The sequence below is a fragment of the Acomys minous genome, assembly GCF_964271855.1.
Source record: "Acomys minous genome assembly, chromosome: 8".
NCBI classification, from domain to species: domain Eukaryota; kingdom Metazoa; phylum Chordata; class Mammalia; order Rodentia; family Muridae; genus Acomys; species Acomys minous.
This window is the reverse complement of record NC_140489.1, coordinates 82991823-83012910: the sequence shown is the minus strand read 5'-3', so window position 1 is coordinate 83012910 and position 21088 is coordinate 82991823. Positions and strand designations below refer to the sequence as shown.

Below are 21088 nucleotides of genomic sequence, written 5' to 3'. Positions count from 1 at the left end.
TATGCATGTGCTTTGTTCCTGCATCCCCTTAACTCTGCTCTGTGTCTAAGAAGCCAGGGCCATGTGAAGGTAAAAATGCTCATATCCAGCTCTCTTGGCCTTCTCATTTCTGCGTCTCAGAATGACAGTGTGTGTCATCGCATAGAGTCTGTGGGCATGTCAGAAGTGAAAGCTCATTTCTCTGACAGCTGGGCTCCAGGGGCACCGCTCTGAAGTCTGTAACTCCCTTTCTTTTCTGAGATCTCTTGGTGAGCATCCCCTGAAACACACACACACACACACACACACACACACACACACACACACACACACACACGCACACACACACACACATGAGTGTTGGTTTAGCTCCTTGTCCTTATTCTCCCTCTTATGCCTTTGGATCATGAGATGACGCAGTTTCCATAGCAAGTGCAGAGCAAGGCCCATTGCATCTGATCTCAGATGTGATTCTGGAGCTGCACCGCTGAGCAGAGCTTGCATCCTCTGCACCCACTGTTTCTGGGTGACTTCTCAGCTGTGAATCTGGCTCCTGGTTCCTTGGTCTTCTCCCAGGCAGCCTTAAGCTTTTCCTGAGAGCAGGCTTCGCAAACGTTCTCACAGAGAGCAAGACTCGGTGGCGGTAATGTAGCCTGGCTCCTTCCGTTCTCTCTTGCGTCATTGGCCCCTCAAGTGCTTGGATTATAGGTGTGAGCTGCCATCTCGGGCTGAAAACAGATCTTATGCTATTGGAATGCAGGAACACTTTATAATTTTATTACTAATGTAAAAAATGCTCTCCTGGGACTTAATTACACACAATGCTTTGTAAGACAGCACCTTCAGCGGCAGCCCCTTCTCTGCATCCATTCCCACTCCCTGTCACTCTGCAGGAATTCCCTGCCTGAGGTCAGCAGCAGAGCCTTCACTTGTCTAGACACACTGTCTGTCTCCTTGCTCACTTTCAACTCAGCTCCTTACTTCCCACTCCACACCAATAGGGGGAAGCAGAGAGCAAGGCAACAGGGCAGGCTCAACAAGGATGGGGCCTCCAACTCCCCTACAAGTGTTACTCAAGGAAAGGATCTGGGCTTGATAGGGTGCTGGCCATGGATGCTGCAGTCTTAGGATCACAGCTTTACACATTTTGGGAGGTAATCCAGAAAAATCTAGACAACTCCTTGTAGTGACAATGAGAATGGTTTAGGGAAACCTTGGTCAGGGGGTGGGGGTGGGGGATGGGGGGATGCCCCTCCTCCTAGGCAGGAGTTGACACCAGGACCATAAGTTGATAGTGTGGGAGCGGGGAGCATAGGTAAGCAGCAGCCACTCACCTGGTACTGCTGTTAACTTACACACACACACACACACACACACACACACACACACACACACACACACACATTCAGCCATACAAACCTCTCTCATCAAAAACGGGCTACCTCCCATTTAATACATTGAAGGTACACCATCATCAAAAACGGGCTACCTCCCATTTAATACACTGAAGGTACACCACCCTCTAGTTTGTATTCTGGCATCTGTAATGGGCTTCTCTAGGACAAAGCCTTCCACCTTCCCCTTCCCCCGGGCTGAGCTCCTGCCTCTCAGCAAACAGTGTCACCTGCTCTCACTCTTTGTAAGAACAAGATGGTGCTAGCTAAGTCCTCTAGAATGGTGGGACAGGGGTGTACAGTGCATTTGGGCTTAGCATCTCACTGTTGTGAGCTCAGGATTCAAGCTCAAATTAAAAAATAAAAATCACCGGTGTGGTAGTCAGGAGAAAGAAGTGTGGTACTATAGCTTTGTCGATAAAACCCAAGAACAGCCAGGTGTGCTGCCTCATGCCTGCAACACAACACATGTGAGGCTGAGGCAGGAGGATTACCGTGAGTTTCAGGCCAGCCTGGGCTACAGGGCTTCTGATGTTGCTTTGTTGTCTTATGCATGCTCTGAAGTCTGCTTCTTTGAGTTTTCTTATATGTGAGTCTGCTGTAGTGTTCACTGAGAGGCCTCCTGAAGGTTGACTGTGATGCCGCAGGGTCCCAGATGTGGGGCACAGAGTGTGAGTATCCTTGGGCTTTCCTTCCTTGGGATGAAGGACTCTGCAGGTTACAGAGCTCTCTAGTGAAAGCTGCAGAACAATGACTCTCAGCCCAGTGTGTACAGTGGAACAACTGAGGAGCTTGTGTGAATGTATGTGTGCATGAGCCAAGTGAGGTGTGTGTGTGTGTGTGTGTGTGTGTGTGTGTGTGTGTGTGTGTGTATAGTGTGTGTGTGTGTATAGTGTGTGTGCTATGCACATGGAAGCCAGACATAGACATCTGGTGTCCCCAGTCTCTCTCTACCTATTAGTTTGGAACACTGTCTCTCGTCTCTCGCTGAACCTGGAGGTCGCTGCTTGGCTGGACTGGCTGAGTAGCAAGCACTAGGGTGTTTACTGCCAACCCCAAGTTTTATATCTCTGTTGAGGATCTAAACTCAGGTCCTTATGCTTGTGTGGCAAAAAAAAAAAATTATCAACTAAGCCATCTCCCCAGTCCTCTGTGTCACTTTTAAAACATATCCATCCTGGGCACCACCCTGCCCAGTCAAGTCAGATGCCTAAAATTGCTTACTGGGTGGTTTCATGGATCCCCAGGTGACTGTTCTATACCAAGTCTCAGCACTGCAGTGTGCTTCCCACCTCTTTTCCTGTGTGTGTCTGTGTGTCTCTCTGTGTGTGTGTGTTTGTGTATAGAAGGAACTTATTTGTAAGGGTAGGGCATGTGGACAGCAGTCCTCTGCCTGGTGTTGGAGTGCATAATTGTTCGGAATTAAGCTTGAATGGTTCATTTCATTGGTCTCTTTACCTCACATCTTGTTATATTTCCTTAAAGTTATGTCCTTAAGTCACACAGACCAAATCAGCATAACTGGTTCTCATTGCTGTCCTCAAACATAGCACCCTTGTAGGGCAGCAGAGAAAGGCTTCACACTCCAATGAATAAAGAGATGCTTTATCAATGGAAGCAGAGCTTCTCAGGTGCACTCTGCTCATGGGATCCTCAACAAATCTGTGTTCCATCGACCCTTCAGTGTGATCTTGGGCACTCAGGCAGAGATAAGGCTCCTTGAACAACTGCCTAAGGCTGTGAGTTGATCAGAAAATCTTGATTTATTGCTATACGTTGTGACTGTTTGCCTGGCCTTGAACCCAGACTCCTGGAGGATCCCAAATCCAAGTGGGGAATGTCTTCTCTAGGAAAGAAAGGACCTCTCAGCAGCACCTTTGTTATCTGCCTGTAGAGCAGGTTGGAGTAGAGGTCAGTAGGGGCCTGGTGTGGGCAGGAAGGGCTGCAGCTGATGGTTTCAGACTCTCTAAACTCAGAATTGGACCTAAAGCTAAAGAATTTCCCCTTTTCACATCTCCAGAAAATACTAAGAAAGTTGCGTAGCCACCCAAGATCAAATGGTGCAAACTACCATGCCGACACCCCTAGTTATTTAGAAAGGGTCTGGGGTCACCCCCTTTGCCTGCTTTTATTCTCTGGGTGGCATCAATGGGACCACTGTGCAGAAGGATAGATGCTGGAGCCCACAGGTGGAGCCACTTGGCGAGGCTTTATGGTGTTGCCATTGGCAGCTGCTCTGCACTCATATATTGGCAGATATTTTGTATTTACTTCCTCAATGCCTAAATTTTCCATAGATGTGTGTGAAATTGGCCCACTGCTATAAAACTAGCCTGAAAGAAGTCAAAATCAGTAAATATGGCATTTAAAAAAATTGTATGAGCCACTACCAAATCACCATATTTGAAATGTGGGGGAAGATAGTGTAATAGCAGGAGAAATGTGAAAAAATAAATAAACAACTTTGCAAAGAACAAGCTTCCAAGCTCAGATGCAGAGGCAGGACAGGACCTAATATAGCAGCCTGAGACAGATATACCATGACTGCCTGCCAGGCCTTATGTCAGGAGCTATAGTCCCTTTATGGCCTCCTTTTGTGGACTAAGAACACTGGGTAACAGAACACTACAGAAAAACAAGTTTAGTAAGCAAGACAGTAGTTTATGCTAAAAAGTGGAAAGTCTGTAAACGGGTGAATTTCTAGGAGAAAAAAAAAACCTTGAGGTTGTCTACTTTTTTCTGAACAAGCTAGCCATTTTAAGAGGGATACACCTACACTGCTGGGCCTGGCTAGAGGGGGGTTACATCACTGATGAACTGGGATCCCTTCAGTCTGGGCATCTATGTGTGCCTCTGTGGGAATGTGAATCTAGCTCAATGAATGTAACATGAGCCTTGTTAATGAGCCTTCAGAGTGGGGAAGGTACAGGAGAAATAAAGTATGCCATAAGATTCCATATGTTCCGAGCACCAGTCACTATCGATGGTGACAAAAACAAGATGAAATTATGCTTGTTATAACAATCACCCAGCCTCCTAACTCGACACAATGGCCTCAGATTTGGGGTGAAGAATGAGGTCTTGGGCGCTTTTTCTCTTCTGTTTCCACTGCGTCGGGAGGGCTGTAGATGACCCAAACACTTAGTAATACTTTGCTCACTTCTTTCAAAATTTTCTCTGTTGAGAAGTATGGTGCGTCATGAGGGGGTAGTGGTAAAGATGGCATAATCAGAAGGCAGACCACCAGAATTCAAAACCAGTGCTTACACTGGCAAGCTTAGTGATGGTAGCCAGTTCCTCAGGGTCTCGGGACCTCACTTCAGTCTGCTGTAGTGTCAGCATGATGATGTCCCTATCTTGCTGGGAGGACTCAGGGATGTGACACTTGGCTGGACTGGCACATAGTCTCTATTTCAGATCTCTAGCAATGGACTAGATCCTGTAGTTCTGTGGCAGTATGGCAGGCCAGTCAGAAAAAGAAACATCGTGAAGAGGTTGAAGGTTATGAGTTTTGTTAAAGGCTGTGGAGAAGGGTGAATATTTTTGCTGGCATCCACCATCAGCACCGTCTACAAGAGATCAGGTTGGTCTGGCTGCCTAGGCTTGCGGTTGTGGTCTGTCTAGAAGAGATGGGACAACCACACCTATTTTAAAGGCAGTTTGAACTGAGCACTATTCAGCCAGAATATATATGTATGTTCCGGGGAACCCAAAGCTAGTCTTCAGAGTTACATCTAAAGCTCACACTCATTTCCTCATGTCACAAATGTCAATGTTGTCTTGTGCTTTTAAATTGTGCCATTCTCCTTCTTAGGTAAACATTTTTAATTTTACATCTGTTTTTAAGAAAGACTGGGACTGACCTCTGTTCACTGGTGTTCCTTTAATTCACTATCATCATCAATGTACCAAACTCTCCCACATACACACAAACCCATACACACAGTGCTACTCTCTCACACTCTTACACATGCACCTACTGTGTACTGGGATGCTCCCAGCACTCAGTGGTAATAGCAAAGCTTAGCAGACTTGACTCAGTAACAGTGTTTAGTAAAATGTCTTCGCTTCTTCACGGCTACTTGAAGTGTATTTTATTGCATATATGTATTTCTTTGTTTATCTTTGGGGGGGGTCATCTTGGGACACATATGAAATGATATAGGTGTGAGGCCAGAAGATAGTTAAGGGGAGTTGGTGTCTTCCTGCCCCTCCCACCCCCGCTGCTATAGGGGTGAGTCCTGGGGCTCAAACTCAGGCCAGGTCTTTAGGCTTGGCAGCAAACACCTTTAGCCCACTGAGTCATCCAAGCACAGAAAGGACATTTAAATGTTATTTCAGTAAAAAAGGAAAGGAATAAACAAATGCGCAATGATATAGGAAAAAAGAGTGATTAGCAATTTATGAAGCTTATGTCCTCAGAAACAGCTCACCGGAACAAGTGTGACTTTGGGGTAGAACTGGAAGGCATGGAGTTGAGGGGGGAGATGGATCAGTTAGCAAAGCACTTGCCTTGCAAACATGAGGACCTGAGTTTGAGTGCCATATTAAAAAGCCAGGCATGGCTGCGTTGCATGCTAGTAATCATGGCACTGGGTACATAGCTCTTCTCTGACCAGCCAGCCTGGCCTACTTGGCAAATTCCTGGTTCAGTAAGAAACTTGGTCTTAAAAAATAAGGTGGACATATTCCAGAAGAACACTGGAGGTTGGCCTCTGGCCTTGCATTCATATACATATGAACACCAATTCGTGAGCACCCACACATAAAAAAAGCATGCTCATAGGGGCTGGAGAGATAGCTCAATGGTAAGAGCACTGACTGCTCTTCCAGAGGTCCTGAGTTCAATTCCCAACAACCACATGGTGGCTTACAGCCATCTGATTCCCTCTTCTGGTGGGTGTGAAGACAGAGCACTCATACATATATAAAATAAATAAATATTTGTAAAAAGCACGCACATACATGTGCAGACACATACATAGAACACAATATGGGGCATGATGGTAGATGTGAAGACTGTGCACAAAGTTGGAAATACAGAAAATGTTTCACATTTCTTTTTCCTCCCACAGAGTATCTAAAATTGGAATGAATCTAGCTAATGGTTGGAAATGTTGAATTAATGTTCCAAAATTAATTGTCCTTTCTTTGAGTGGCCTGGAGTTCCATGTAAGCCTAGAACTCAAGGCACAACAGGAACTTCCTCCCCCTACCAGGTTGCTTTGCTTTTATGTTTTCAATCCTGTTGTTTCTCTCACAGAGATGGTCTTGGCATGGCCTTAGATATACAAGCTGATCGGGGGGGGGGGGGGGAAGGGGGGGCTAGGTTAAATGTCTACCTTGTGCAGCAGGTTCAGTGTGTGTCCTGACATGATCACCTCCTGACCCGTGGCCCTCACTGAGGCACAGAGCCTCTGACCCTTTTCCCTTTGTTGGTGGCCTCACGAGGAAGCCAGAGACCCCAAGCCTGACCTGGTTCTTTCATTTTAGCAGAGAGTGCGCCTTCAACACCTTCAACAAACGGAGATAGAGAGCCTGTCACTGAGATCATGGCTTGGATGAGCTGTGGCAGGCAGGTGTAAGGCAGTCTCCACTCACTCACTGAGATAGGTCAAGTAGCCAGGAAGTTGGCTGTGCTCAGTGAATCCTGGACAAGACTTTCAGTAATGAATTCCTCTCCCTCTCTCCTGCACAGGGGTCACACAGAGGCTTCAGCTGAGGTCTGGGGGTGTGCAGTTCTCTGCTGGGCCTTGCCCTCCCCACATTGACAACTGAGGAATCACAGAGTATGGTAAGTTCATTCCAATAGAAATTTGTGTTTTCAGTAGGGCTGTACTGTTACTTGAGAACCTACAGAACGTAGGGCATAGGAGTGGCCATGCTCATATGAGGCCCAGTTGAGTCAACGTCTTCCCCACTGTAAGCATCTTAGATGCTTATGTCTAAGGCTTAGATGCTTATGTCAGTGTAGAGTCAACCAAACGCACTTGCTAATTTCATACATTTGACTTTCTCTTGTATACTTACAATGATACAAGCATGGTTTGTATCCCACACATTTCAGAAATAAGCCAAAATCCAGGAGAGAACACTTCCCATGAAGAACACCTATGTTTTACATAGTACTTAGATTATTTTTTCCTTTGGGTGATTTACATGTATCCAGGGTCCTCTAACTCAGAGCTGCTTCCATTTTCTTACCTTTAATTGTACTTCAACTCAAGTGTCTGTCCTGCTGGGCAGAAAGTTGATCTGCACCCTCTTCAGAAACTAGGTTCACTGCATCCAGCCACACCGACAGCCCAATTTGGTCCCAGAGCCCTCCGTTTCCACTGTTGCATCTTTGGCAGTCATATTGTTGGCCTTGATCTACCTTGAGATGGAAGCGTGTTGAGTGCCTGGCCTGTAGGACAGGAGGCATGTGAGGTCCTCCTACTGTTCCGCCTGCCCCATGCTCACACTATGGAGGACGCTTGGGGCCTCTGGGATTCTGCTTTCTTCTCTGAGCCTGGGTGGGTGAAACAGGACAGCGTTATTCTTATCAAAAAGACTAATTTAATTCTCAGCAAGGCTGTGAGAAACAAAGAAATCTTCCAGTCTCTCAGGCTTGGTACTCTCTATTTGCTTCACAATTATTATTACTTATTTATTTTTAAAAATCCTACTTGTTGAGTTAGTCATGTCATCACTTTCTCACCCTGGAGACCTCTGTTATCCACTGTTGTCTTTTGAATGATGATGCCATGCACATTGGTACCAACTTGCTAGAGAGATACAGTCTTTTAAAAATGGTTTTCCTTTACATGATTAGTATATGCACACTATAAAAATTAGATATTAAAATGACCTAAACAATAAAGCACTGAAAAACTCAATTCAGTTGTAAGTACTGTGAACGTTGGTTTAAAATTCCTTGTAATTACTGTATAACCTTAAATCAAACTGTGTCATTCTGTACAGTTTTCTTTACTTTCCACATTTTTCTATATGAATACATGCATTCCCATGGCATCATTTTTTCCACGGTGCATGATATCCATTCTCAGACTCCATAAATGTTTGCTCTATGATGCTTTCTCAAACCAAACAAGACAAAAATCGTGGCTGTCTACCCTGCTCCTATAGTAAGTCCTTCATTCTCTGGTACCCACATAGGAACTCCTCTTCTTTCTCCTGTACTCTCCTGTTCAGGGTCTGAATCATGACAGTGCTCTGCATATACGGACAGACATTTCCCTCCACCCTATGTGCAAAAGTCCCAATCAGGAGCATCCCTGGAATACAGAGAAAGTAAATGCTGCCAGGAGCTTCAAATCATAACACAAGGCCTCAGTCATCTCTATTGGAGCCTGCAGTAGCCCTACAGCAATCATGCTTGACAAAGTACCAATGAAAATAAATGGCTAAGAGGGTTGAAGACCAATGTCCATGGAGCTTCCTGTGCCACTCTGGCTTGTAGTAGGGTGTGATGACATGGCCCAGGGACTCTCCTAGTGTCTATCACAGGGACACAGACTTGAGGGACAGGGAGAAGCACACAGATGTCCCAAGAAATACTTGTAGACAGAACAGGCAGACAGGTCTGATAATGTCCTGAAGCAACTCCCTGGTGTCCCGTGTATGTTTTTCCTCTCTTTGACTCTGTCCTTAAAGGGATACTACATCTTCAGCTTCCTGTTGTTTCCTTGTTTCCTTCTATAGGGAACACATGTATTAAAATATAACCATCAATATACTTATCCTTAAACTTAAAGCCTTAACTATTTAGAATATTTACATTGTACTACAGATTCATGGTATGGTACAGATTTGGGGGACTGTTCCAAGCACTTACTGTGTTTGTGTTTAAGAACAAAGTCTTTGTGCTTAGAGTCTCTGTTGCAACATTGCAGGAAACAATGGCATGGTTTCTGGAGTTTACCTTCATGACATAATTCTGGAACAATTTATAGATACAAATGGCATTGACCAGCTGACAGTGTTCAAGCTAGCTGATGGGTTTGTGGAGTTATTATATTTCTGTCGATATTTGTGTTTGTTCAAAGTTTTCACATGCAAATATTTCAATGAATGAGAAACTACATGACAGTAACAGAGCCATCTGTTGGCACTGGGCTGATGAGAGGAAACCTAGTTTTCTATCTTGGAATGTGAGATCAGTGTCCTCTCTGAGACTCAGTTTACCCATCTGTCAAGTGGATCTGGAGACCACAAGGTTATATGGAGTCTGCAGGAGTTGATGTATACAACATGTGTGTACATACTACATATCCAGGCTGCAGATTAATATAGTATGGTTGCTATCTTATCTTGCCTCTTAAGTGGAGGCATGTGTTCACTTTCTCTCTCTTAGACTGATTAATTTTACAATTTAAAGCCAAGTGCAGAACTGAACTAGTAAAGGTCTTGCTCGCTATCACAGGTTATGTTGGGTAGACTACTAAGGGTATTTTGAAAAAAATTTTATTTAATATTTTAAAAATAATTTACTAAGAAGAGTACAGGGGTGTTTGGACTGAATGATAAGTCATGGCTCTGGTTTTGTTTTGTTTTGTTTTTTCTTAAACATCTACCATTAATTTTTATTTATAACTTAATTTCTCCTTGTAAAGAGTGCATAGCTCTTTTGATTATTACCCTGTGAACTCATTCACCCTTTTATAAACCAAGAAGGACAGTGACATGGCCATTCATTAATATTAATTTTTGTCTTTTACACACTATTTAAACTCTCTCAGCTAGTCTGTGAATGGAGTCAGAGTTAGGAATTTACCAATCACAGTCCCCAAGAAATTAACAGTCTTTTTACTGAGCAGCAAAGTGAAGGTTTGAGAAGCTGCAAACGCACGTAGGAGTGATATCTCTTACTGTCCTCCGCTCTGGTCTATTTGAGTGTTTCTGGCTTGCCTTCCTTCCAGTTGTGAGGTCGCTTTTTCACCCTGTAGAACAGCTGTCCTTTCTGCTGCAGAAAACAAACAAACAAACAAATGGCTTCTCTGAGATTTACCTCTGAGAACTGCTTTGCTGAAATCATTATCAGGTATGCATCGTGAATTCATGAGTAGAGATTAAGGACGCTGGCAAATTAGTCAGAATTTCACATATAAGACAAAGACAATCACAAGTGGTGAATGCCATGTGCCTAGCTAAACCCTGGGACTCTGCAGCTGCTGAGCCGAATGGACAACCCAGGCAGGGCTTCTTGGAAGGGCTGAGTTAAACATGCTTTGTCTTGAAATGGGAGAACGAAGCAGTCAGGAGAATGGACGGAAATAAGGGTAGCATATGAACGCTAAGCCACATCTCTGAGTGCAGAGGGTGAGAGGGACCAACTCTCAGTCTGTGCTGAGTGACTGTGGGACTCACTCCCCAAAGTCCCTCTTCTTGGGTCAGTAGCTTAGTTACAATACAGCGACCCAAGGGGCGTGAGGGCCACAGCAATGTCAAGATGACCAGGGGGAGGTAGATGTTAAACAGACAGCGATGTCTGTACCTGACTTGATTGTCTGCCAAAGCTCCCATTCTTGAATTTGTCAAATCATCTCTCCGTCGTTGTAAAAATGACTTTATTAATTAGTAGTTGCCATATCTGTAAAATTCAAATACTGCTCTATCTGTGTACCGGCCGCTGGATGGTTCTGATAGGAAGAACGGGGAACCTCATGTGGGCATCCGCAACCTGGATCTCACTCAGCTGCGAGGTGCTATGTGCAAAGTGCATTTCCTCATGACAGATGTGCTAGCCAGGTGCTCTCCGAGGAGGTGTGGGAGGAGGCAAGCCGTGCCCTGTATTCTCTGTGCCTTACAGACAATGGTTATAGACAGACTCTGATGAGCAGTAACAGTCGTTTGGACCCCTGCTGGGCTGCATTCTCCATTAATATGTGTGCTAAGGGTCTGTGGTGTGTTGGGGAAGGCCCTCCACAGAGCTCTGAACATGGAAAAAGAAGCGGTGAATCGAGCACAACCTGACACAGTAGTGAACAGTCAGGGCAGCCAGTGGGGGATGGGACCATTAAGCATAGTTTTGAAGGACAAGATTCTGGCAGTGCAGGCAAAGCGGGGTAGCAGAGAGTTTCCCTTGACGTGGGTACATGAGCAATACAGCAAGAAACTGGAAAGGAATGGGTTGATTATCTGAAGATTTGTGCAGAAGGAGGGGCTGGAATGAGGTCATAAGGAACATGTGTGTGTGTCGGGTTTGCTGAAATTTGTCTTACAGGCAGTGGGGAAACGTGTGAAGTGAAAACTGTCAATAGTGAACACAGAAATAAAGAGAAGGCACTGGAGAGGGGAACAGACATCCCAGATAGAATCTGATGTTTGGATCTTATCAACACTGTGTAGACTAAATTAGCGTGGTCCTCACTATGAACTTAAGAAAGCCACTCTCCCTCTCCAAGCTTTGTGATCTTTGTGATGCTCATCTGAACCACACCCACATAACCCCTCACTGGGTGCTTGGTTTGGGGGGGGTGCCTTGTTGGTGTACTTTTAACAAGAGCAACTATAGTGCTGAAGCAAGCAGTATGGTGAAGCTTCTTGCCACCCAGGCTCCAGTCCTGCTTTAGAGGGAACCTCTGTACAGTATAGACCCATCTCTAGCTCAGCTGCACCTGTCTGCAATAACACACACACACACACACACACACACACACACACTCATATCTGCATGACCACCTGCCCTTGAACCTCCTATTCAGTCATCGTTGCAGGCAGAGCCCCAAAGTCTGCTATGGCGACATCCAGGTGTTACCACAGCCGTATGTCCTGTGTGGAGCGCTCTCTCGCTGCTCTTTTCCAGTGCCGTAGTGTGTCTGTCTGTGCGATAGCACACCTGTCTTGACATGTCACCATCAGCATTGCTATTCCCGGCCCTGGAAACACTCATTGAGCTTGCCAGGTGTTTCTTGGGTGGGGCTCTTGGGGGTGGGGGGGCATCTCAGGGAGAGACCCCTGGATCTAGCTATGGCTGGCTTACACCCGCTGGGAATCTCCTGTGGGGCCTCCCTATCCATTTGTGTTTTCCATCTCTTGGTAGAATGTGCAGGAGTGACGTGGGAGCTTGCAGGAGAGGCGGCTTTAGTGAGATCTACATGTGTGATAGACAAGCGTGGTAGCACCCTTAGGGCTCATGTAGTCTGTACCCCTGGGCTGGGGGGTGATACTATTGACTGCTTATTTTTAAAAAATAAGCTTTAGTTACATGAGACCTCCTTTCTCAGACTATTCCCCCTAGTTACAGAAATTACTTTAGAAACAAACAAACAAACAAACAAACAAAAAACCAACCCGAACTCTCCTGGGACAGAATGCATCCAACTCTGCAAATAGAAGCCAGCACTGTTTACACGGTAATTAAGGGTGGCCCTATCCCTGTCCTAAGGTTTTAGAAGAAAAATGAATTCATATTACAAACAAACTCCAATGACATGTGAGTACTTAAAATTCAATAGACTCCTCTCTGCTCCTCACCCTCCCTCCCGTCTTTCCTTTCTTAGTCTTACCTCGGGCTTGCCTTTCTCCTTTTCATTTACACAGAGAAAGATCTATATTTGAGTCCCAGTTCTTTGTACTCAGCCCATAATCACGTGCTTAGTGTTCTCGTGTGTCTTGATAGCATTTAAGGGTTTTGCTATTGTTGTTACATTTGTGTGTGTGTGTGTGTGTGTGTGTGTGTGTGTGTGTGTGTGTGTGTGTATACGCATATCATAGCATGCCTGTGGATGCTAGAGGTGCGTTGGTGAGTTTTCAGGAGACAGTTTTCTCCTGCCATCGGATGGGTCCCAGGGTCACCCTCGGCTGCAAGTGCCTTTATCCCCTGAGCCATCATGCCAGCTTTGGTTTTTAAAACTTTAATAAAAGGCAGCAGATTTAAACCACCAGGAAAAAATGACTTCTGATTTGCAACCACAGGAGTGGGTGGATGGAAAGTTATGTTACATAATTCTCACCTCCTGGTGCTCATGGAGCAGTGACACCGTTGTCTATCCAGGTTTGTTTTTCTTGCTTCCCTAGTGATCATCCAACTTCCAGCAGGTTAGTCTCAGTGCTTGCTTTGCGGCTCTGCAGGTTCCTACGACCACTGGCCTGGGCAGGTGCATACAGAGCTGCCCTGTGTTGCTCTAGGCGTAGATACTTCGTGTTTGCTGGCTGCTCTGGGAACACGCCCCACGCCACTGTGTGGGCAAGGCCTGGTCCTTAGGGGACCACTTTCAAGGGAGGAGGGATATTGCCAGACTTCTGGTGCATACATTTTAAAAGCTGAAAAATACTAACTCTAGATTCTGTAGGAATGTGGGGGACTGGAAAGCCCCATGGAGCTGTACCATGTACGCCACACCCACCTTCCTGCATCCCAAAGGTTAGATTTGCCAATAGTCACTTCCTTTTTTTAATCTCTGATTTTTTTTTCTGATTACTGAACTCTTTTAATAGCTGAACATTATCAGTCTTATTTATTCCTCTGCTCAAAAATAGTCATAAAGCTTGTACCCAAAACCTAAGAATAGAATAGAAAACAGACCCAGAAAACAGAACTCTAAGGAAAACACATTTTAGCAGGTGCATGTTTGAGAGGGCAATCAAGTGCATTCATTAATTAATACTCCTAAAGCCTTTGGTGCTCTATAGGATGGGCACTTCAGGAGGCTCCCCTGGCTTCAGATACGGAAGGAAGAGTTGTAGAGTGAGGAGTGGCGGGAGATGCACAGAACCATAGCTGCAGAGACAGGGAGAGTCTGAACAAGAGCTAAGATGGATAGGGGCAGGTGTGGTGAGAGCACTCCAGATGGTGGAGGCTCTACTTTTTGCTGTCCTGGTGGCTGAAGAGTGAAAGAGAAGAGGGACACTGCTTGCTAAGAGGCAGAGGGCTGGAGGACGAACAGCTGCAGATGGCAAGTTCAGTGTGAAGCAAGGCAAGCAAGCACAGGGTAGTCTAGTGTACTTGACAGAGTTGCTGGGGCCACCCGTGGATGTGTCATCCAAGAAACACTGGTGCTACAGACTAGGATTTTGGAACAACCACATTCAACGCTGAACTTCCAGAGATGATAGAGGTCCAAAGGTCAGACCAGTCTGTGGCTAGGAGAAGGAGTCAGAAAGATGGCAGAGATGGATAGGGGATCATCAGGCAGGGCCAGTTGTATGACCCCGTTAAATCTTACAGCAAGTCGGATGGGATGCAGACAGAATGCTTAGCCTGAGATGGTTGAACCTAGGGCAAAACTGACACTGCCCAGAGCGGTAACTGTTGGGACTTTTCTGGGCACAGCCTGAGTAAGAACAAGGCATAGATGGATTGGCCTCAAGGAATGGGCCATCTTTCTTATGTGTCTTGGTCAGAGTTTCTATGGCTGTGATAACCATCAACTTGGGGAGGAAAAGGTTATTTTAGCTTGCAACTCTCAGGTCATGCTCCTTCAATGGGAGAAGTCAAAGAAGGAACTCCAGGAGGAACAGAAGCAGAAACCATGGGGAAGCATTACTGGCTTGTTTCCATGGCTTATTCATTCTGTTTTCTTGTGTTATCCAGCACTTTCTTCCCAGGGGTGGTACCACAGTAGGCTGGGCCCTTCCACATCAATTATTAATCCATCAATCACATGGGATGTCTGTAGGCTAATCTCACAGAGTCACTTTCCCAACTAAGATTCCCTCTTCCCAAATATGTCTGTTTATAGGAGTTGAAGGTGGTGAACTAGGGTCCTAAGAAGAAGGGAGCTCAAACCTGGGGACCAAGATGGAGGGAGAAGTGTGACTGAAGGGAAATGGTGTGTCTGTACTTGAGAGTGTGACAAGAAGACAGTTATTAGTAGCAACCTTGGCTGTGCAGCTGACAGAGGGAGGGCCGGCACAAGAGATGCCTAGGTACGATACAAGAACATTCAGATACAGATGATTGCAGAGCCTTGTGCACAGAAACCTGAAACAAACAGGCCAAGAGGCAGAGTCCCTGCTGGCTTGGAGCTCAGGGGGGAGCAGAGGCTCATACTTTCCCAAATCTAGAGGCAGCAAGAAAGTGAAAACCTCTAGTATAGACAGTGTTCCCAGAAGGCAGCCAGATGTCAGGGTGGGCCAGCCGGCAGAACAAATGGACATGTTGCAGTTGATGGTTTCAGGGTCTCAGAGGTGGGGGAGGTTAGGCCATGTTAGACACGTGGATAGCAGGGTCAGAGTAGAGGAGTACCTTGCAAAGAGAGTTCAGGTGACAGGTGCTCTGAGCACTAGTGCATGTGGGTCCAGTGAAGCCAGAAACTGGCCAAGCCAGGTGTAATGGTCGCTCGTGGCTACCACTTTGGCTAGATTGAGAGACACGTAAGAGATCAGTGAGACATTCTCCATGAATGTCTGTGAAGGCATTACAGATGCTAGTCTGAAAGAACCAACTGATAAATCCAGAAATGCAGTCAAGTTCTAGGTAGATGACTGGAAAGCAGTGGAACCTGGGAGGCAGAGCCTGGCTGAAGGAAGTGGGTCATTTAGACAGGTGTCCTTGAGGGGTTTGTCTTGCCAAGCCCTGCTCTGTTGTGGCTTTGCTCCGCTTCCTGTCTGCCAGGATAGAATAAAAGTCCTTTTGTCATAGCAAGGGGAAAAGTAATTCACACCTGTGACTTTGCAGAACTCACTGCACACGCTGTGTCCCCATGTGACACTGAAGAAGCTTCTTGCAATCTCAGATTTTCTCTGAGATTTGACATCACACACCAGTGGGCAAAAGCGCCATGGTTGCAGCCTGAATTGTGTAGAAGTTGTCACTCGACTGTGACAGCATTGGAAATGAATCTCGAGGTGGAGCCTGACCCAGCAGGGCTCTCCCTGAAGGCGAGGACACAAGGAAGTTACCATCTGCAAGGAAGGCATGGCAATTACCAAACCTCAGGTCACCTGGTGTCTAAGTCTTGGCCTTCCACCCTCCAGATCTGGTTTTTACTCTATGAGTTCCAGAACTGAAGGCCCAAGTGATATGGCTCAGGATGATTATATCACACAGCCCCGCAGAACTCTCTAGGAGGAATTCAGACAGACACAGCTTGGGAGCAGACTGAGACCTGAATAATCCAGGGTCAGCAGGATAATAGTACTTATCCACTGGCACCCTAAATTCAATCGTTGGGGTCCATGTAAAGGTGGAAAAGGGGAACCAACTTCCAAATGTCTTCTGGCCTCCACAGTGTGCCATGGAATGCATTCAGTTCATCCACTCATCCAGTCATTCATTCATTCATTCATTCATTCTCTCTCTCTCCCTCTCTGTCACACACATACTAAATAAATTTAATAAAATATTTGAAACTAAGTAACATTTGATTAAAAGAATGAATTCCAGGTGTTAGAAGAAGATGGAAGATTTTCAGCTCATCTTGCCCCCATGGGGCGCCACTGCTCATGTGCGTGAACCTGCTTTCAAACATACTGTAATTGCCTGTGATGACTACAATGAGCAGATGGAGAGCTCCATGGAACCAGGCTAAGTGTGCTCTGTCTTAAAATGCTCATTTAAAACCCTGCATTCTTGGCACTGTGTCCACTTCTGACCTGGTGCAAACTGTTGAAACAAAATGAAGAAAAATTGCCTGTGAGAGGCTCACTATACATCAAAACACATCACATGAGGCATAGCACACTGAGGGCAAGGGTTCACAGGTGACATGCATTTATATATATTATACGTTATATATATATATATATATATATATATATATATATATATATATATACATTATATATACATTATAATATGCACGATTACAATTTGCAAGGGAGAAGTCAACATACATGCACACTCGCACATTTATGCAGAGTGTAGCCTATGTGGCCCAAGAAGCCTTTCCTACTTGACCAGACCACAAGAGCTGCCTCATAAACCAGAAAGGAGCTAAAGCTGTCATGAGGCCTGTGTCATGGTCAAGAACTTACATATTCTGACATCTCTGTGTTAATTAACTGGCCTGGAAGGGTGAGACTTGAACAGGGGCAGGTGTTGCCAACTCAGAAATTATTGAAGGGGTGATGGACAGGACAAAGGTGCTAGGCTTACTCTCATGAACATCTACAATCTCATGCTAGCCCAGAAGTATGTGGTATCCAACCAAACTGGATTAGGAATTCCAGGGAGCCTAGGGCCAAGAATCACTTTCTTTAGGGTAGGTAAGGCAGAGTGTCTAGAGCCAGCCATGCACTTTCTGTATTAAGTACTTTTGTGTAACTGCTTATCATCTTCTGTGTCCATTTGTGGCTGCACTTACATATCACCTGGCTAAGTTGAGTCTCAATTAAGAAGATTGGCTGTAACTTTTTTCCTGTGTCTGCATGACATCTCTTGAGCAAACTTCAAGTTTGATTTAGATCAATGACTTACTGGCACATCCTATTCATTCCTATATCTGACATGTAGTAGAGACTCAAAAAGAGATTGCAAAAAGGATCAACACTGATGTCTGATTGAGGTCCAAGATACTAGGATGACACTAGATATAGACATCATCTGTTGAGATGGTCGGCTCAGGATGCTCCAGCAAGTACCACATCCATGGTCTCCTTCATTCTCATGGTTCTGGAGGCCAAATCCAAGAATAGGACACCAGAAGGTATATGACACACATGAGCATGTATATACAGAGAGATTTCTAAGTACATGCATATCTATGCCTACAGGGTGTAAAGATGTATGTATAAATGTACATGCATGAGTAATAATATTTTGTTGAGAATGTTAAGTGCCTGTGGAGATGGAGAAAGGAGACATCTGACTTTGTCATAAATAAGAGATAACTGAGGCTAAAAGATTCCACAAAGACCCACTTGAAAGAAATGGGCTTTGCGGGATTCTGCCTTTTTGATTAGAGCAAGGCCTTCTAGGCAGAAGGTACTACAAGGATTAGTAGCTGAAACCACAGGTATTACTCCATCTCCTGGTATTTTGGAGAGAAAGGAAGGCAAAATGGTGGCTGTGTGGCCAAGATGCTGCAGAAAGGTAGTGAATATGTGAGTATAGCCAGAGTCAACGCAGATTTCAAGGATGGAACTCTCTGCCTCAGCAGTGGTTCTCTGTGGCAACTCAGAGGCAAAGCAACTAGGGATAATCTTTGCAGAAAATTAGCTGAGATTAGATATGTCCAGGATGGTATGACCACAGACCTAGGGGAAATTAGATACAGTTCCCATTGTCTTACTTAAGTTTTTCATCTGTTAAGAGATGACAAACGTAGCTCTTGATTGGAGGGGAGGAGGCTGGGAGAAGCTACCACATTGCTGCTCTGATTGGCATCTATTTTGCTTTAACAAATATGTGGTCTAAAATACCTTTACTGGATTTTAAAAGTTTAGTGGGAGGGTGGTGATGCTTCTAAATATGTGGAGATGAAGGTGTGTGCCACATGGCATGGGGAGACCAGAGGGCAACATTGGGTGTTATCCTTAGGAACTTCAACCACCTCCTTTGAGAAGGGTCTTTCATTGGCTTGAAGTTCATCAGCTAGGCCAGACTAGTTGGACAGCAAGTCCTAGGGAATCTCCTTTCTCTACCTTCCCAGCTCTGAGATTATAAGGCTACTTCTGCACCCAGTATTTTTAAAAAAGTTTTGGGGGCCAAAGAGGGGTCCCCATGCTTATAAGGCAAACATTTTACCAACTGAGTCTTTTCCTTAGCCCTTTATACTAAATTTTTTGGGAGAGTTTATTCTCCATCAACCATCATGATATCCTTGTAGAGACTGGGTCTAGAGACTATTGCCTCTGACCTATGTCCAGCATATGTCTTGCCTACAAGCTCAGCTGATAAACATCTTTCCATCCTCCCTAATACTCAAGTACCTCAAGGAACAATACCAATAAAGAGAGACTTGTAAGAGATAAACCAAGGTGGGGGTTGATCCAAATGTCATTTCTCTCTGCCTTGAGAATGGCTGTTTGCTTTATCCCCTTCCCTGCAGATTTATTGCACAATTATATTTTACTTAGGCTAATAATTAAATGAGTGTGAATTCCCTGAGCATATAATACTTGATTTGGGGCAAGGGTATTGTTACGTCTCTGTGAGGGGAATCTAGCCAGGATTACCAACTCGTGTGAGTTACCTCCAAAGCTGGAAACAGATCCACAAAAGCAGACCATTACCTGTGGATCACAAGTAGTTTCATGTAGATTTTCACACATGAATGTGACTGTCTTTATTTGCATTTGTCAATTTGCTTGCACCATGAAGGCTAAAATACTCTTTCTCCTAGTTATTTGGCGTTAATGTTGGAAAGTGATTTTGGTTATGGTGGTAGCTTGTTTCCAAAAGAAATCCATGAATAATTTTCATACATTACATTTTATTCTAATGCTATATATTTTGGTTTTAAAATAATAAAGTGTATGTTTCAATCAAAAATGTTCCTAACTCATCTTCCTGGTCTTTTTTTTTTCTTATCTGATAAATCTTCCATAAGAAACTGCCCAGTTAAAGTTCTTCAGTTAGGTTAATAATAATTCTACTCATGGCTCTGGTTTGTTTTTCCACTTAAATTACTATATTTCTTTTTATTTTTATTACCATTTATTGACTGTACAAACTTATATACTTCACACACATGTATGACATACTGTGATCTTAAATCCCTTTAGTCATATTCTGCTCCACTCACTGTGTACCCCTCTCTCTACCTCTGAGCCCTCATTCTACCTTCATACACTATCTCTATTGTTTTCTTCCCCCTTCATTATTGTTGTTACACACACACACACACACACACACACACACACACACACACACACATGTAATTGATGAGTCCACTTAATGTTCCTCATATGTATATGTTTTTAGAAATGACCACTTGCAGTTGGATAACCACCTGGAACACTCATCCCTATGGAAGACTAATTCTCCCCTTTTCAAAAGTCATTAATTGCCTGTAGTTCTTTATTGAGGGTTGGGGCCTCATGAGATTTCCCCCATCCATGCTATCATGTCAACTTGTGTTGGACTTGGCCAGGTCTTGTTGAGATTTCATAGGTGCAGCCTTTCTGTCCTATATAGGGAGACACAGTCCCTTAGCAGACATCCTGCTCAAGTCCTATGCTTACTATAATGTTTCTTCCCATACTTCTGTGGTGTTCCCAGAATCTTAGGTATAGAGGTTGTGTTATAGATGTGTAAGGAGCTGGGGACACCAAGTTCAGTTATTCTCTGATTATGACCAGATATGATTTTCTGTGATGGTCTCTCTCTGCTGCAAAAAGTCTTTTATTTGGTGAGGTGTTAGGGATATATTTATCTCTGGGTAAAAGGGTAAGTATCTATAGTGGTTAAGAATTATACTAGTTTAAGAATTTAGGTTCTTCTCTAAAATCCATGGCTGGTACTGTGAGCCTTGCCAACTCTAAACGTCACTGACTCTTCGTGAGAATGTACAGGGAATAGATTTCTGTACTTCGGAACTTGTTGCATTATCTATGCTTTTACACAAAACCATGCACACACATCTGTGTGTGTGTGTGTCTCCCAAGTTGACAAAGATTAGATGAAACAACATTCATAAAATTACTAGACTATTTAGAACACTGGGGTATTGTAAGAGGGGTTCATGATAAGGCTGTTGAGGGCTAACATACATGCATACAGCTAGTGGTGGCACCAGCAAACCCACAACTGAGGTTCACCCACCAGTTACCCTAGGGACCGTGAGCATACCACAACTAACTTAAGGTCTTCTACCCTTCAGCATTTC

The 21088-nt window shown here is 44.6% G+C and overlaps 1 protein-coding gene and 1 pseudogene across 14 annotated transcripts in view; both read left to right on the top strand.

The window, feature by feature from the left end:
* The window catches only part of MYT1L (myelin transcription factor 1 like), a 403682-nt gene that overhangs the window by 33247 nt on the left and 349347 nt on the right, over positions 1-21088 (top strand). For all 13 annotated transcript variants that reach the window (XM_084791226.1, XM_084791228.1, XM_084791224.1 and 10 more), the window contains exon 2: positions 7072-7167. The gene's annotated coding sequence lies outside the window, so the exon portion shown is untranslated. The remainder of the gene's footprint in view (positions 1-7071; positions 7168-21088) is intronic.
* The window catches only part of LOC311604124 (large ribosomal subunit protein eL15-like), a 53328-nt pseudogene that overhangs the window by 26699 nt on the left and 5541 nt on the right, over positions 1-21088 (top strand). The gene's annotated exons all lie outside the window — the stretch shown is intronic.